Raw genomic sequence first — 19,606 nt, 5'->3', positions numbered from 1 at the left:
CAGGTCGTGTCAAAGTGGCCTTGTAAATGATTGGCACGTTACAAATATGGGCAGACCCAAACAAAGTCTCTGTTTTTCACTCAATTAAAAACTAGTGCTTGGGTTATATTTCAGGAAATCTAAAATACAACCCAAGCACTTGTTTTTAATTGAGTGAAAAAGGGACAATATCTGTCATTGTTTTATTTGTATGATTAATGTATATCGGTATTAGGTACCTATTTACATTTTCTGTTACATTAGATAATAGATATCCAACTATTTCTGAAGGAAAAGTTGTGATTACTTCAAATTAGATACTGTATGAGCAGGTTTGGTTCTCAGGAACCCGAACCCACTCGAATATTGAGATCTGAGCATGGCTCGGGACTTCCCACCTTATTCAGATACCAAAGCGAGGCCAATCGTCATCTTCCCACTGTTAAATTCTTGTTGGTTTTGGATTCTATATAAGTCCCTGGTGATCAGCATCATCTTCACTCCGGCTGTGGAGAGTGTACTGAATGGACGTCTCATTACTGTGTTGTCTGGCTTGGGGCGGTTGCTCTGCTGTATCTGAAAGGAGTGCTCTCTCTGTCTGCTGTATCTGAGAGGGGTGCTCTCTCTATCTGCTGTATCTGAAAGGGGTGCTCTGTCTGTCTGCTGTATCTGAGAGGGGTGCTCTCTGTCTGCTGTATCTGAGAGGGGTGCTTTCTCTGTCTGCTGTATCTGAAAGGGGTGCTCTGTCTGTCTGCTGTATCTGAAAGGGGTGCTCTCTCTGTCTGCTGTATCTGAGAGGGGTGCTCTCTGTCTGCTGTATCTGAGAGGGGTGCTCTCTCTGTCTGCTGTATCTGAGAGGGGTGCTCTCTGTCTGCTGTATCTGAGAGGGGTGCTCTCTCTGTCTGCTGTATCTGAGAGGGGTGCTCTCTGTCTGCTGTATCTGAGAGGGGTGCTTTCTCTGTCTGCTGTATCTGAAAGGGGTGCTCTCTCTGTCTGCTGTATCTGAAAGGGGTGCTCTCTCTGTCTGCTGTATCTGAGAGGGGTGCTTTCTCTGTCTGCTGTATCTGAGAGGGGTGCTCTCTCTGTCTGCTGCATCTGAAAGGGGTGCTCTCTCTGTCTGCTGTATCTGGAAAAGGGGTGCTCTCTCTGTCTGCTGCATCTGAAAGGGGTGCTCTCTCTGTCTGCTGTATCTGAAAGGGGTGCTCTCTCTGTCTGCTGCATCTGAAAGGGCTGCTCTCTCTGTCTGCTGTATCTGAAAGGGGTGCTATCTCTGTCTGCTGTATCTGAAAGGGGTGCTCTCTCTGCTACATCTGAAAAGGGTGCTCTCTCTGCTACATCTGAAAGGGGTGCTCTCTTTGCTGTATCTGAAAGGGGAAATCTCTCTGCTACATCTGAAAGGGGTGCTCTCTTTGCTGTATCTGAAAGGGGAAATCTCTCTGCTGCATCTGAAAGGGGTGCTTTCTCTGCTGCAACTGAAAGGAGTGCTCTCTCTCTCTGCTGTATCTGAAAGGGGTACTCTCTGTCTGCTGTATCTTAAATAGGGGATGCTCTCTCTGCCTGCTGTATCTGAAAGGGGTGCTCTCTCTGTCTGCTGTATCTGAAAGGGGTGCTCTCTGTCTGCTGTATCTGAAAGGGGTGCTCTCTGTCTGCTGTATCTGAAAGGGGTGCTCTCTGTCTGCTGTATCTGAAAGGGTTGCTCTCTCTGTCTGCTTGTATCTGAAAGGGATGATCTGTCCGTCCGTCCATCCAGGGGCTCCGTTAAAGCTAAAAACGAAAAGCTTAAAATTATACTTATAAAAAAATCTAATTTTTTTTGTTTGTGCTGTACCCCAGTGTACTATAATTTTTTTTATTTTATTTTCATAAATACTGTGACACTGCCGGTCAGACTGCACTATATTATTTCCTACTCATACACGTATTGTGCGACGCTGTTGGTGAAGGTCAACCGCAGTGTTTAACTACTATTTCTGACTCATACGTATACAACTCATACGTATTGTGCAACACTGTTGGTGAAGGTCGACCGCAGTGTGTAATTATATATATTTCTGACTCATTTGTGCGACACTGTAACCGCCGGTGTGTGATATAAAAAAAAATAATGCATATTTCTGAACATCACTCAGGAAAGACTTTTAACATTTGGTCCGGACTGAAGGAGCTGGGTACAATTATTAACATGTCTACTGCCACTGCATATGATGCTGTCACCATTGAAAGAATGGTTGATGATTATTTCAGTGATAACATCCAAATAGGCATGTCAGACAGTCCGTTTCAATACTGGAAGGGAAAAAAAGGCAATTTGGAGGCCTTTGTACAAACTGGCTTTGTTGCCCACCCTCCAGTGTATACTCAGAGTTTTTAGCGCAGCCGGGAACCTTGTCAGAGATCCGCGTAGGAGGTTACTTCCCCAAAATGTGGAAAAGATGATGTTCATCAAATTGAATTATAAATTCTGCATGAGGAAGACCTTTGCCAGTAAAAAAAGAGGATGTATACACTGATGGGGGTGAGGAATCATACGCTGATGGTGACATCAGCAGGCATGATCTTGATCCAGGAGAGTGGGATCTACACCCGCCAGTGTTCGCAGAGGCGAAAAGTCTTTGGGGCGTACCTCAAATAGACATGATGGCCTCCCGCCTCAACAAAAAGCTTCGGAGGTACTGTTCCAGGTCAAGAGACCCACAGGCAGTGGCGGTGGATGCCCTGGTAACACCGCGGGTGTTCACATCAGTGTATGTGTTCCCTCCACTTCCTCTCATTCCAAGAATTCTAAAGCTTGCAAAAAGAACAAGAGTTCAGATGATCCTCTTTGCTCTGGACTGGCCTAGGAGGGCTTGGTACGTGGATCTGCTGGATCTACTGCTGGAAGATCCAAAGCATCTTCCTCTTTGGGAGGATCTTCTACTACAGGGGCCGTTTGCTTATCAGGACTTACCATGGCTACGTTTGACGGCATGGCGGTTGAGCGCCAGCTCTTAGCTCGGAAGGGTATTCCAAGCGTGGTTATTCCTACCCTGATACAGACTAGGAAGGGAGTAACGTGTAAACATTATCATTGAATTTGGAAAAAGTATGTGTCTTTGTGTGAATCCAAGAAACTTCCTGCGCTGGAGTTTCAACTTGGATGGTTTCTCCTATTCCTGCAAGCAGGGGTGGATATGGGCCTGCGATTGGGATCCCTAAAGGTCCAGATTTTGGCTTTATCCATTTTCTATTAGAAACAGTTGGCTGCCCTACCTGAGGTTCAGACCTTTTTGAAAAGGGTTCTGCACATCCAGCCTCCCTTTGTGGTGCTGACGGTGCCCTGGGACTTTGATGTGGTGTTGCATTTCCTGCAATCGGATAGGTTTGAGCCTTTACAGGAGGCTGAGGTCAAGTTTCTCACGTGAAAGGTGGTCACTTTGTTGGCCTTGGTTTCTGCGCATCGTGTGTCAGAATTGGGGGCGTTGCATACCTCCCAACATTTCATCTTTATAAAGTGGGACACACGCTCCCGGAAAAGGTGCGTTGCCTAATAAAAAATCGGGACAGTTGGGAGGTATGGCGTTGTACTGTAAAAGACCCTATTTAGTCTTTCATGATGATAGAGCAGAGCTCCTTCCTAAGGTTGTGTCGGCTTTTCATATCAACCAACCTATTGTGGTGCCAGTGGCTACTGCCTCCTCAATTGCTTCAAAGTCCTTGGATGTTGTGAGGGCTTTGAAGATCTATGTGAAGAGGACTGCTCGTCACAGAAAATTGGTTATCCTGCTTCTAAGCAGTCGATTTCTCTCTGGATCAGGTTCACTATCCAGCATGCATATTCTACGGCAGGATTGCCGTGTCCAAAATCTGTTAAGGCCCACTCTACTCGTAAGGTGGGATCTTCCTGGGCGACTGCCCAGGGTGTCTCGGCTTTACAGCTTTGCCGAACCGCTACTTGGTCGGGTCGACCACGTTTGCTAAGTTCTACAAGTTCGATACTTTGGCCTCTGAGGACCTAAAGTTTGGTCAAGCAGTTCTGCAGGAGCCTGTGCGCTCTCCCTCCCCCCCCCCCCCTCGCTCCGTTCTGGAAGCATTGGTACATCCCCATGGTACTAATGTGGACCCCAGCATCTTCTAGGATGTAAGAGAAAATAGGATTTTAATTACCTACCGGTAAATCCTTTTCTCGTAGTCCGTAGAGGATGCTGGGCGCCCGCCCAGTGCTCATTTTTCCTGCAAATCACGTTTGTCTTTTTACACAGGTCCTCATGTGTAAAGATGTTTTACAGCTGTTGCTGTTACGTTATGCATGCACGTTAGCATGGGTTATGTTAAAGGCCATGTAGAGCAGGGGTCAGGAAACTTTTTTACCTTTTACCCCCAAATATATTTAGATACGCCGATGTTACCCCCTTGATTTGAAAGGAAGGAAATCATATATTATTGTGCATGTATACTGGTCATCACTGTTTATATGGCATTTCTGAGAAACTGTGTGTGTTTATATAGATATAGGTGGTCATTCTGAGTTGTTCGCTTGCTGCTATTTTTAGCAGAATTGCTAATAGGCTAAAATCCGGCAGTTCTACGCATGCGTATGCACAGCAGGGCGCACGCGCTAAGTATTTTTACACAAAACTATGCTATTTTACTCACGGGCGAACAAAGCTTTTCAATCGCTCTGCTGATCGCTGAGTGATTGACAGGAAGTGGGTGTTACTTTCTGGGTGGTAACTGAGCATTTTCCAGGAGTGTGCTAAAAAAAGCAGGTGTGCCAGCAGAAAATGCAGGAGTGGCTGGAGAAACGTGGGAGTGGCTGGCCAGACGCTGGGCGTGTTTGTGACGTCAAATCAGAAACTAAACAAATTGAGGTGATCGCAATCTAGGAGTAGGTCTGGAGCTACTCAGAAACTGCAAGGAAATACTTAATAGCAGAATTAGTAATCTTTCGTTAGCAATTCTACTATGCTAAGATACACTCCCAGAGGGCGGCGGCTTTGCGTTTGCATTGCTGCTAAAAGTAGCTAGCGAGCGAACAACTCGGAATGACCACCATAGATATAAATAATAATAATATATATATATATATATATATATATATATATTTATTTATTATTATCTTTGCCAATTTTTTTTCTTGGCAATGAATGGGTTAATCAGCACTTTCTCCCCAAAACACCAGAATGAATGTAAGATAGATGGATGAGGGGGGAAGGGGGGAAACGACTTTTAGGAGACAGATGGTCACATCCTCACCTCAGTAATGTCAGTGGAAATTTCCCACTGTTATGTGGGCCCCTGTCTGATCCTGCGGAACTCAGTCAGCGGTCAGCCACAGAACACTTCAAGTTCTATGTGTGGGTTGGAGGGCCGCGGGTAGGAGGACAGGACAGCGCAGGACAGGAGGGCGTGAGGGAGAGCGGTGTAACGTCAGCACATCGCGAGCCGGCCGGTGCTGGACGGGGCTGTGTCTCAGCAGCGTGACCGTCCATTACCCCCAGGAATTTCATTTTTACCCCTGTTCCCTGACCACTGCTGTAGAGGATACTGGGTGCCCGCCCAGTGCTTCGTGTTTTCCTGCACTGTAACTTGCTTAACTATTGTTGTTGGTTCAGCTGTTGCTGTTCCTGTTTGTGGGGGTCATTCCGAGTTGATCGCTCACTAGCAACTTTTTGCAGTGCTACGATCAGGTTAGTACTCGGCAATACTGTGCGTGCGTATTAGTGATAAGCGGGTTCGGTTCCTCGGAAACCGAACCCCCCCGAACTTCACCCATTTTACACGGGTCCGAGGCATACTCGGATTCTCCCGTATGGCTCGGTTAACCCGAGCGTCATCATCCCGCTGTCGGATTCTCGCGAGATTCGGATTCTATATAAGGAGCCGCGCGTCGCCACCATTTTCACTCGTGCATTGGAAATGTTAGGGAGAGGACGTGGCTGGCGTCCTCTCCGTTTATTAATGTTGCTGCAAATATTTGTGCTTATTACTTAATTGTGGAGACTGGGGAGCAGCAGTATTATATAGGAGGAGTACAGTGCAGAGTTTTGCTGACCAGTGACCACCAGTTTTATCCATTCTCTGCCTGAAAAACGCTCCATATCTGTGCTCAGTGTGCTGCATATATCTGTGCTCACACTGCTTTATTGTGGGGACTGGGGACCAGCAGTATTGTATAGGAGGAGTACAGTGCAGAGTTTTGCTGATCAGTGACCACCAGTTTTATCTGCCTGAAAAATGCTCCATATCTGTGCTCAGTGTGCTGCATATATCTGTGCTCACACTGCTTAATTGTGGGACTGGGGAGCAGCTGTATTATATAGGAGGAGTACAGTGCAGAGTTTTGCTGATCAGTGACCACCAGTTTTATCTAGAGATGAGCGGGTTCGGTTTCTCTGAATCCGAACCCGCCCGAACTTCATGTTTTTTTACACGGGTCCGAGCGACTCGGATCTTCCCGCCTTGCTCGGTTAACCCGAGCGCGCCCGAACGTCATCATCACGCTGTCGGATTCTCGCGAGGCTCGGATTCTATCGCGAGACTCGGATTCTATATAAGGAGCCGCGCGTCGCGGCCATTTTCACACGTGCATTGAGATTGATAGGGAGAGGACGTGGCTGGCGTCCTCTCCGTTTAGAAATTAAAATAGATAGGAGAGTGAGAGTGAGACACTTCATTTACTTACTGGAGCTTAGGAGGAGTTATACTAGTGACTGATGACCAGTGACCTGACCCACCAGTGCAGTTTTATAATTTATTATTATTTAATAATCCGTTCTGTTCTTGTTCTCTGCCTGAAAAAAACGATACACAGTGACTCAGTCACACTCACATACCATATCTGTGCTCAGCCCAGTGTGCTGCATCATCTATGTATAATATCTGACTGTGCTCACACAGCTTAATTGTGGGGGAGACTGGGGAGCAGTTATAGGTTATAGCAGGAGCCAGGAGTACATATTAAACAGTGCACACTTTTGCTGCCAGAGTGCCACTGCCAGTGTGACTGACCACTGACCACTGTGACCAGTGACCTGACCACACTGACCACCAGTATAGTATATTGTGATTGTCTGCCTGAAAAAGTACACTCGTCGTGTGACTTGTGTGGTGTTTACTTTTTTTATTCTATAAAAATTAAAAAACTCATTCTGCTGACAGACAGTGTCCAGCAGGTCCCTCATTATATAATATATATATACCTGTCCGGCTGCAGTAGTGATATATATATATTTTTATATCATTATTTATCATCCAGTCTATACTAGCAGCAGACACAGTACGGTAGTTCACGGCTGTAGCTACCTCTGTGTCGGCACTCGGCAGTCCATCCATAATTGTATACCACCTACCCGTGGTTTTTTTTTTCTTTCTTCTTTATACATACTACATCTCATTATCATCCAGTCTATATTAGCAGCAGACACAGTACAGTACGGTAGTCCACGGCTGTAGCTACCTCTGTGTCGGCACTCGGCAGTCCATCCATAATTGTATACCACCTACCCGTGGTTTTTTTTTTCTTTCTTCTTTATACATACTACATCTCATTATCATCCGGTCTATATTAGCAGCAGACACAGTACAGTACGGTAGTCCACGGCTGTAGCTACCTCTGTGTCGGCACTCGGCAGTCCATCCATAATTGTATACCACCTACCCGTGTTTTTTTTTTTTCTTTCTTCTTTATACATACTACATCTCATTATCATCCAGTCTATATTAGCAGCAGACACAGTACAGTACGGTAGTCCACGGCTGTAGCTACCTCTGTGTCGGCACTCGGCAGTCCATCCATAATTGTATACCACCTACCCGTGGTTTTTTTTTCTTTCTTCTTTATACATACTACATCTCATTATCATCCAGTCTATATTAGCAGCAGACACAGTACAGTACGGTAGTCCACGGCTGTAGCTACCTCTGTGTCGGCACTCGGCAGTCCATCCATAATTGTATACCACCTACCCGTGGTTTTTTTTTCTTTCTTCTTTATACATACTACATCTCATTATCATCCGGTCTATATTAGCAGCAGACACAGTACAGTACGGTAGTCCACGGCTGTAGCTACCTCTGTGTCGGCACTCGGCAGTCCATCCATAATTGTATACCACCTACCCGTGTTTTTTTTTTTTTCTTTCTTCTTTATACATACTACATCTCATTATCATCCAGTCTATATTAGCAGCAGACACAGTACAGTACGGTAGTCCACGGCTGTAGCTACCTCTGTGTCGGCACTCGGCAGTCCATCCATAATTGTATACCACCTACCCGTGTTTTTTTTTTCTTTCTTCTTTATACATACTACATCTCATTATCATCCAGTCTATATTAGCAGCAGACACAGTACAGTACGGTAGTCCACGGCTGTAGCTACCTCTGTGTCGGCACTCGGCAGTCCATCCATAATTGTATACCACCTACCCGTGGTTTTTTTTTCTTTCTTCTTTATACATACTACATCTCATTATCAACCAGTCTATATTAGCAGCAGACACAGTACGGTAGTTCACGGCTGTAGCTACCTCTGTGTCGGCACTCGGCAGTCCATCCATAATTGTATACCACCTACCCGTGGTTTTTTTTTTCTTTCTTCTTTATACATACTACATCTCATTATCATCCAGTCTATATTAGCAGCAGACACAGTACAGTACGGTAGTCCACGGCTGTAGCTACCTCTGTGTCGGCACTCGGCAGTCCATCCATAATTGTATACCACCTACCCGTGTTTTTTTTTTTCTTTCTTCTTTATACATACTACATCTCATTATCATCCAGTCTATATTAGCAGCAGACACAGTACAGTACGGTAGTCCACGGCTGTAGCTACCTCTGTGTCGGCACTCGGCAGTCCATCCATAATTGTATACCACCTACCCGTGGTTTTTTCTTTTCTTTCTTCTTTATACATACTACATCTCATTATCAACCAGTCTATATTAGCAGCAGACACAGTACGGTAGTTCACGGCTGTAGCTACCTCTGTGTCGGCACTCGGCAGTCCATCCATAATTGTATAACACCTACCCGTGGTTTTTCTTTTCTTTCTTCTTTATACATACTACATCTCATTATCAACCAGTCTATATTAGCAGCAGACACAGTACGGTAGTTCACGGCTGTAGCTACCTCTGTGTCGGCACTCGGCAGTCCATCCATAATTGTATACCACCTACCCGTGGGTTTTTTTTCTTTCTTCTTTATACATACTACATCTCATTATCATCCAGTCTATATTAGCAGCCGACACAGTACAGTACGGTAGTCCACGGCTGTAGCTACCTCTGTGTCGGCACTCGGCAGTCCATCTATAATTGTATACCACCTACCCGTGGTTTTTTTTTTTCTTTCTTCTTTATACATACTACATCTCATTATCATCCAGTCTATATTAGCAGCAGACACAGTACAGTACGGTAGTCCACGGCTGTAGCTACCTCTGTGTCGGCACTCGGCAGTCCATCCATAATTGTATACCACCTACCCGTGGGTTTTTTTTTCTTTCTTCTTTATACATACTACATCTCATTATCATCCAGTCTATATTAGCAGCAGACACAGTACAGTACGGTAGTCCACGGCTGTAGCTACCTCTGTGTCGGCACTCGGCAGTCCATCCATAATTGTATACCACCTACCCGTGGTTTTTTTTTCTTTCTTCTTTATACATACTACATCTCATTATCAACCAGTCTATATTAGCAGCAGACACAGTACGGTAGTTCACGGCTGTAGCTACCTCTGTGTCGGCACTCGGCAGTCCATCCATAATTGTATACCACCTACCCGTGGTTTTTTTTTCTTTCTTCTTTATACATACTACATCTCATTATCATCCAGTCTATATTAGCAGCAGACACAGTACAGTACGGTAGTCCACGGCTGTAGCTACCTCTGTGTCGGCACTCGGCAGTCCATCCATAATTGTATACCACCTACCCGTGGTTTTTTTTTCTTTCTTCTTTATACATACTACATCTCATTATCATCCAGTCTATATTAGCAGCAGACACAGTACAGTACGGTAGTCCACGGCTGTAGCTACCTCTGTGTCGGCACTCGGCAGTCCATCCATAATTGTATACCACCTACCCGTGGTTTTTTTTTTCTTTCTTCTTTATACATACTACATCTCATTATCAACCAGTCTATATTAGCAGCAGACACAGTACGGTAGTTCACGGCTGTAGCTACCTCTGTGTCGGCACTCGGCAGTCCATCCATAATTGTATACCACCTACCCGTGGTTTTTTTTTCTTTCTTCTTTATACATACTACATCTCATTATCATCCAGTCTATATTAGCAGCAGACACAGTACAGTACGGTAGTCCACGGCTGTAGCTACCTCGGTGTCGGCACTCGGCAGTCCATCCATAATTGTATACCACCTACCCGTGGTTTTTTTTTCTTTCTTCTTTATACATACTACATCTCATTATCATCCAGTCTATATTAGCAGCAGACACAGTACAGTACGGTAGTCCACGGCTGTAGCTAACTCTGTGTCGGCACTCGGCAGTCCATCCATAATTGTATACCACCTACCCGTGGTTTTTTTTTTCTTTCTACTTTATACATACTACATCTCATTATCAACCAGTCTATATTAGCAGCAGACACAGTACGGTAGTTCACGGCTGTAGCTACCTCTGTGTCGGCACTCGGCAGTCCATCCATAATTGTATACCACCTACCCGTGGTTTTTTTTTCTTTCTTCTTTATACATACTACATCTCATTATCATCCAGTCTATATTAGCAGCAGACACAGTACAGTACGGTAGTCCACGGCTGTAGCTACCTCTGTGTCGGCACTCGGCAGTCCATCTATAATTGTATACCACCTACCCGTGGTTTTTTTTTCTTTCTTCTTTATACATACTACATCTCATTATCAACCAGTCTATATCAGCAGCAGACACAGTACGGTAGTTCACGGCTGTAGCTACCTCTGTGTCGGCACTCGGCAGTCCATCCATAATTGTATACCACCTACCCGTGGTTTTTTTTTTCTTTCTTCTTTATACATACTACATCTCATTATCATCCAGTCTATATTAGCAGCAGACACAGTACAGTACGGTAGTCCACGGCTGTAGCTACCTCTGTGTCGGCACTCGGCAGTCCATCCATAATTGTATACCACCTACCCGTGGTTTTTTTTTTCTTTCTTCTTTATACATACTACATCTCATTATCAACCAGTCTATATTAGCAGCAGACACAGTACGGTAGTTCACGGCTGTAGCTACCTCTGTGTCGGCACTCGGCAGTCCATCCATAATTGTATACTAGTATCCATCCATCTCCATTGTTTACCTGAGGTGCCTTTTAGTTGTGCCTATTAAAATATGGAGAACAAAAATGTTGAGGTTCCAAAATTAGGGAAAGATCAAGATCCACTTCCACCTCGTGCTGAAGCTGCTGCCACTAGTCATGGCCGAGACGATGAAATGCCAGCAACGTCGTCTGCCAAGGCCGATGCCCAATGTCATAGTACAGAGCATGTCAAATCCAAAACACCAAATATCAGTAAAAAAAGGACTCCAAAACCTAAAATAAAATTGTCGGAGGAGAAGCGTAAACTTGCCAATATGCCATTTACCACACGGAGTGGCAAGGAACGGCTGAGGCCCTGGCCTATGTTCATGGCTAGTGGTTCAGCTTCACATGAGGATGGAAGCACTCAGCCTCTCGCTAGAAAAATGAAAAGACTCAAGCTGGCAAAAGCACCGCAAAGAACTGTGCGTTCTTCGAAATCCCAAATCCACAAGGAGAGTCCAATTGTGTCGGTTGCGATGCCTGACCTTCCCAACACTGGACGTGAAGAGCATGCACCTTCCACCATTTGCACGCCCCCTGCAAGTGCTGGAAGTAGCACCCGCAGTCCAGTTCCTGATAGTCAGATTGAAGATGTCAGTGTTGAAGTACACCAGGATGAGGAGGATATGGGTGTTGCTGGCGCTGGGGAGGAAATTGACCAGGAGGATTCTGATGGTGAGGTGGTTTGTTTAAGTCAGGCACCCGGGGAGACACCTGTTGTCCGTGGGAGGAATATGGCCGTTGACATGCCTGGTGAAAATACCAAAAAAATCAGCTCTTCAGTGTGGAGGTATTTCAACAGAAAAGCGGACAACAGGTGTCAAGCCGTGTGTTGCCTTTGTCAAGCTGTAATAAGTAGGGGTAAGGACGTTAACCACCTCGGAACATCCTCCCTTATACGTCACCTGCAGCGCATTCATAATAAGTCAGTGACAAGTTCAAAAACTTTGGGCGACAGCGGAAGCAGTCCACTGACCAGTAAATCCCTTCCTCTTGTAACCAAGCTCACGCAAACCACCCCACCAACTCCCTCAGTGTCAATTTCCTCCTTCCCCAGGAATGCCAATAGTCCTGCAGGCCATGTCACTGGCAATTCTGACGAGTCCTCTCCTGCCTGGGATTCCTCCGATGCATCCTTGCGTGTAACGCCTACTGCTGCTGGCGCTGCTGTTGTTGCTGCTGGGAGTCGATGGTCATCCCAGAGGGGAAGTCGTAAGCCCACTTGTACTACTTCCAGTAAGCAATTGACTGTCCAACAGTCCTTTGCGAGGAAGATGAAATATCACAGCAGTCATCCTGCTGCAAAGCGGATAACTGAGGCCTTGACAACTATGTTGGTGTTAGACGTGCGTCCGGTATCCACCGTTAGTTCACAGGGAACTAGACAATTTATTGAGGCAGTGTGCCCCCGTTACCAAATACCATCTAGGTTCCACTTCTCTAGGCAGGCGAAACCGAGAATGTACACGGACATCAGAAAAAGACTCACCAGTGTCCTAAAAAATGCAGTTGTACCCAATGTCCACTTAACCACGGACATGTGGACAAGTGGAGCAGGGCAGGGTCAGGACTATATGACTGTGACAGCCCACTGGGTAGATGTATGGACTCCCGCCGCAAGAACAGCAGCGGCGGCACCAGTAGCAGCATCTCGCAAACGCCAACTCTTTCCTAGGCAGGCTACGCTTTGTATCACCGCTTTCCAGAATACGCACACAGCTGAAAACCTCTTACGGCAACTGAGGAAGATCATCGCGGAATGGCTTACCCCAATTGGACTCTCCTGTGGATTTGTGGCATCGGACAACGCCAGCAATATTGTGTGTGCATTAAATATGGGCAAATTCCAGCACGTCCCATGTTTTGCACATACCTTGAATTTGGTGGTGCAGAATTTTTTAAAAAACGACAGGGGCGTGCAAGAGATGCTGTCGGTGGCCAGAAGAATTGCGGGACACTTTCGGCGTACAGGCACCACGTACAGAAGACTGGAGCACCACCAAAAACTACTGAACCTGCCCTGCCATCATCTGAAGCAAGAAGTGGTAACGAGGTGGAATTCAACCCTCTATATGCTTCAGAGGTTGGAGGAGCAGCAAAAGGCCATTCAAGCCTATACAATTGAGCACGATATAGGAGGTGGAATGCACCTGTCTCAAGTGCAGTGGAGAATGATTTCAACGTTGTGCAAGGTTCTGATGCCCTTTGAACTTGCCACACGTGAAGTCAGTTCAGACACTGCCAGCCTGAGTCAGGTCATTCCCCTCATCAGGCTTTTGCAGAAGAAGCTGGAGACATTGAAGGAGGAGCTAACACGGAGCGATTCCGCTAGGCATGTGGGACTTGTGGATGGAGCCCTTAATTCGCTTAACAAGGATTCACGGGTGGTCAATCTGTTGAAATCAGAGCACTACATTTTGGCCACCGTGCTCGATCCTAGATTTAAAGCCTACCTTGGATCTCTCTTTCCGGCAGACACAAGTCTGCTGGGGTTGAAAGACCTGCTGGTGAGAAAATTGTCAAGTCAAGCGGAACGCGACCTGTCAACATCTCCTCCTTCACATTCTCCCGCAACTGGGGGTGCGAGGAAAAGGCTCAGAATTCCGAGCCCACCCGCTGGCGGTGATGCAGGGCAGTCTGGAGCGACTGCTGATGCTGACATCTGGTCCGGACTGAAGGACCTGACAACGATTACGGACATGTCGTCTACTGTCAATGCATATGATTCTCTCACCATTGAAAGAATGGTGGAGGATTATATGAGTGACCGCATCCAAGTAGGCACGTCACACAGTCCGTACTTATACTGGCAGGAAAAAGAGGCAATTTGGAGGCCCTTGCACAAACTGGCTTTATTCTACCTAAGTTGCCCTCCCACAAGTGTGTACTCCGAAAGAGTGTTTAGTGCCGCCGCTCACCTTGTCAGCAATCGGCGTACGAGGTTACATCCAGAAAATGTGGAGAAGATGATGTTCATTAAAATGAATTATAATCAATTCCTCCGTGGAGACATTGACCAGCAGCAATTGCCTCCACAAAGTACACAGGGAGCTGAGATGGTGGATTCCAGTGGGGACGAATTGATAATCTGTGAGGAGGGGGATGTACACGGTGATATATCGGAGGATGATGATGAGGTGGACATCTTGCCTCTGTAGAGCCAGTTTGTGCAAGGAGAGATTAATTGCTTCTTTTTTGGTGGGGGTCCAAACCAACCCGTCGTTTCAGTCACAGTCGTGTGGCAGACCCTGTCACTGAAATGATGGGTTGGTTAAAGTGTGCATGTCCTGTTTATACAACATAAGGGTGGGTGGGAGGGCCCAAGGACAATTCCATCTTGCACCTCTTTTTTCTTTAATTTTTCTTTGCGTCATGTGCTGTTTGGGGAGGGTTTTTTGGAAGGGACATCCTGCGTGACACTGCAGTGCCACTCCTAGATGGGCCCGGTGTTTGTGTCGGCCACTAGGGTCGCTTATCTTACTCACACAGCTACCTCATTGCGCCTCTTTTTTTCTTTGCGTCATGTGCTGTTTGGGGAGGGTTTTTTGGAAGGGACATCCTGCGTGACACTGCAGTGACACTCCTAGATGGGCCCGGTGTTTGTGTCGGCCACTAGGGTCGCTTAGCTTAGTCATCCAGCGACCTAGGTGCAAATTTTAGGACTAAAAATAATATTGTGAGGTGTGAGGTATTCAGAATAGACTGAAAATGAGTGTAAATTATGGTTTTTGAGGTTAATAATACTTTGGGATCAAAATGACCCCCAAATTCTATGATTTAAGCTGTTTTTTAGTGTTTTTTGAAAAAAACACCCGAATCCAAAACACACCCGAATCCGACAAAAAAAATTCGGTTAGGTTTTGCCAAAACGCGGTCGAACCCAAAACACGGCCGCGGAACCGAACCCAAAACCAAAACACAAAACCCGAAAAATTTCCGGCGCTCATCTCTAGTTTTATCTGCCTGAAAAATGCTCCATATCTGTGCTCAGTGTGCTGCATATGTCTGTGCTCACACTGCTTAATTGTGGGACTAGGGAGCAGCTGTATTATATAGGAGGAGTACAGTGCAGAGTTTTGCTGATCAGTGACCACCAGTTTTATCTGCCTGAAAATGCTCCATATCTGTGCTCAGTGTGCTGCATATATCTGTGCTCACACTGCTTAATTGTGGGACTAGGGAGCAGCTGTATTATATAGGAGGAGTACAGTGCAGAGTTTTGCTGACCAGTGACCACCAGTATTATACGTTGTCTTCCTGAAAAACTCTCCATATTTGTGCTCAGTGTGCTGCATATATCTGTGCTCACACTGCTTTATTGTGGGGACTGGGGACCAGCAGTATTATATAGGAGTACAGTCACTGGCGTGCGCAGCACATTTTATTTGGGGGTGCACCGTCGGAGGGGTGTGTCTTGCATCGCCTTTTGGGTGTGTCTAGCACCATCTATTGACATCTATTTATGGTCAACGCATATAAAATATCCACCCTTGTACCAATCCTAATAAAGCAGATACATTGTCAGATGTTGTGGTGTGCACCAAACAAACACCCCTGATGGCACTCACTGCAATTACACTGCTCCTCCTCAGCCTGGTCTGGCTCCCCCTCTCTTTCCCCTGCAAGCTGCAGCAGCTTACTTATAAGTCGGTAACTAAACTGACACTGACAGTCGCAGACTAGTTACTGCTGCTGCTGGAAAAATGAGTGACGTGTCAATGCTGCTGCAGACCACCGGCCAGTATTGAACTTGTCTTCCTAAGAGGAACGCTGGCTGCATACTGCTCCTTATCAGTGGCTGGCGTTGGCATAGCATAGGAGAGCGGTGGGCATGTGGCGGTTGTGACAGGTGGGCGTGCGAGCAGCATGACGTAATCACGTCACATCACACTGTTTTTGTACATGGAGATGGAGGTGGGAATTTGAAAGCCGGTGGCAGTGGTACCCTTGATTAACCCAGGCGTCCGGTCAGTAATGCAGTCATGACAGGGTGCAGCGCAGAGGGGACAGTAATCTGCTTGCTCTGTGATTGCTGCATCAGGCATGTGAGATCGGGGTGCCAGACATTAGGGGGTGACTGTGCGCACAAGGCACCCCCCCTGCGCACACCTATGAGTACAGTGCAGAGTTTTGCTGACCAGTGACCACCAGTATTATACGTTGTCTGCCTGAAAAACGCTCCATATCTGTACTCAGTGTGCTGCATATATCTGTGCTCACACTGCTTTATTGTGGGGACTGGGGACCAGCAGTATTATATAGGAGGAGTACAGTGCAGAGTTTTGCTGACAGTGACAACCAGTATATATAGCAGTACGGTACGGAAGGCCACTGCTCTACCTACCTCTGTGTCGTCAAGTATACTATCCATCTAGATTCTATACCTGTGGTGCATTTTAGTTTTGCAGTTTGCTGACAGTGACCACCAGTATATATAGCAGTACGGTACAGAAGGCCACTGCTCTACCTACCTCTGTGTCGTCAAGTATACTATCCATCTAGATTCTATACCTGTGGTGCATTTTAGTTTTGCAGTTTGCTGACAGTGACCACCAGTATATATAGCAGTACGGTATGGAAGGCCACTGCTCTACCTACCTCTGTGTCATCAAGTATACTATCCATCTAGATTCTATACCTGTGGTGCATTTTAGTTTTGCAGTTTGCTGACAGTGACCACCAGTATATATAGCAGTACGGTACGGAAGGCCACTGCTCTACCTACCTCTGTGTCGTCAAGTATACTATCCATCTAGATTCTATACCATTCTATACCTGTGGTGCATTTTAGTTTTGCAGTTTGCTGACAGTGACCACCAGTATATATAGCAGTACGGTACGGAAGGCCACTGCTCTACCTACCTCTGTGTCATCAAGTATACTATCCATCTAGATTCTATACCTGTGGTGCATTTTAGTTTTGCAGTTTGCTGACAGTGACCACCAGTATATATAGCAGTACGGTACAGAAGGCCACTGCTCTACCTACCTCTGTGTCGTCAAGTATACTATCCATCTAGATTCTATACCTGTGGTGCATTTTAGTTTTGCAGTTTGCTGACAGTGACCACCAGTATATATAGCAGTACGGTACGGAAGGCCACTGCTCTACCTACCTCTGTGTCGTCAAGTATACTATCCATCCATAACTGTGGTGCATTTCAGTTGTGCGCAGTATATATAGTAGTAGGCCATTGCTATTGATACTGGCATATAATTCCACACATTAAAAAATGGAGAATAAAAATGTGGAGGTTAAAATAGGGAAAGATCAAGATCCATTTCCACCTCGTTCTGAAGCTGCTGCCACTAGTCATGGCCGAGACGATGAAATGCCATCAACGTCGTCTGCCAAGGCCGATGCCCAATGTCATAGTAGAGAGCATGTAAAATCCAAAAAACAAAAGTTTAGTAAAATGACCCAAAAATCAAAATTGAAAGCGTCTGATGAGAAGCGTAAACTTGCCAATATGCCATTTACGACACGGAGTGGCAAGGAACGGCTGAGGCCCTGGCCTATGTTCATGGCTAGAAGTTCAGATTCACATGAGGATGGAAGCACTCATCCTCTCGCTAGAAAAATGAAAAGACTTAAGCTGGCAAAAGCACAGCAAAGAACTGTGCGTTCTTCTAAATCACAAATCCCCAAGGAGAGTCCAATTGTGTCGGTTGCCATGCCTGACCTTCCCAACACTGGATGGGAAGAGCTTGCGCCTTCCACCATTTGCACGCCCCCTGCAAGTGCTGGAAGGAGCACCCGCAGTCCAGTTCCTGATAGTCAAATTGAAGATGTCACTGTTGAAGTACACCAGGATGAGGATATGGGTGTTGCTGGCGCTGAGGAGGAAATTGACAACGAGGATTCTGATGGTGAGGTGGTTTGTTTAAGTCAGGCACCCGGGGAGACACCTGTTGTCCATGGGACGAATATGACCATTGACATGCCTGGTCAAAATACAAAAAAAATCACCTCTTTGGTGTGGAATTATTTCAACACAAACAGGTGTCAAGCCGTGTGTTGCCTTTGTCAAGCTGTAATAAGTAGGGGTAAGGACGTTAACCACCTAGGAACATCCTCCCTTATACGTCACCTGGACCGCATTCATCAGAAGTCAGTGACAAGTTCAAAAACTTTGGATGACAGCGGAAGCAGTCTACTGACCACTAAATCCCTTCCTCTTGTAACCAAGCTCCTGCAAACCACACCACCAATTTACACCTTACACAGGAAAGCCAATAGTCCTGCAGGCCATGTCACTGGCAAGTCTGACGAGTCCTCTCCTGCCTGGGATTCCTCCGATGCATGCTTGAGTGTAACGCCTACTGCTGCTGGCGCTGCTGTTGTTGCTACTGGGAGTCGATCGTCATCCCAGAGGGGAAGTCGGAAGACCACTTGTACTACTTCCAGTAAGCAATTGACTGTCCAACAGTCCTTTGCGAGGAAGATGAAATATCACAGCAGTCATCCTGCTGCAAAGCGGATAACTCAGGTCTTGTCAGCCTGGGTGGTGAGAAACGTGTGTCCGTTATCCACCGTTAATTCACAGGCAACTAGAGACTTGATTGAGGTACTGTGTCCCTGGTACCAAATACCATCTAGGTTCCATTTCTCTAGGCAGGCGATACCGAAAATGTACACAGACATCAGAAAAAGAGTCACCAGTGTCCTAAAAAATGCAGTTGTACCCAATGTCCACTTAACCACGGACATGTGGACAAGTGGAGCAGGGCAGACTCAGGACTATATGACTATGACAGCCCACTAGGTGGATGTATTGCCTCCCACAGCAAGAACAGCAGCGGCGGCACCAGTAGCAGCATCTCGCAAACGCCAACTCGTTCCTAGGCAGGCTACGCTTTGTATCACCGCTTTTCATAAGAGGCACACAGCTGACAACCTCTTACGGAAACTGAGGAACATCATCGCAGAATGGCTTACCCCAATTGGACTCTCCTGGGGATTTGTGACATCGGACAACGCCAGCAATATTGTGCGTGCATTACATCTGGGCAAATTCCAGCACATCCCATGTTTTGCACATACATTGAATTTGGTGGTGCAGAATTATTTTCAAAATGACAGGGGTGTGCAAGAGACGCTATTGGTGGCCCGAAGAATTGAGGGCCACTTTCGGCATTCAGCCACCGCGTGCCGGAGACTGGAGCACCAGCAAACAGTCCTGAACCTGCCCTGCCATCATCTGAAGCAAGAGGTGGTAACGAGGTGGAATTCAACCCTCTATATTCTTCAGAGGATGGAGGAGCAGCAAAAGGCCATTCAAGCCTATACATCTGCCCACGATATAGGCAAAGGAGGGG

The 19,606-nt window shown here is 46.3% G+C and overlaps 1 protein-coding gene across 5 annotated transcripts in view; it reads left to right on the top strand.

Moving 5' to 3' along the window:
• The window catches only part of LOC135054806 (NACHT, LRR and PYD domains-containing protein 12-like), a 613,159-nt gene that overhangs the window by 204,828 nt on the left and 388,725 nt on the right, over positions 1–19,606 (top strand). The window lies entirely within an intron of this gene.

The sequence above is a fragment of the Pseudophryne corroboree genome, chromosome 3, assembly GCF_028390025.1.
Source record: "Pseudophryne corroboree isolate aPseCor3 chromosome 3, aPseCor3.hap2, whole genome shotgun sequence".
Lineage (NCBI taxonomy): Eukaryota > Metazoa > Chordata > Amphibia > Anura > Myobatrachidae > Pseudophryne > Pseudophryne corroboree.
This window is presented reverse-complemented; position numbering and strand designations above follow the sequence as displayed.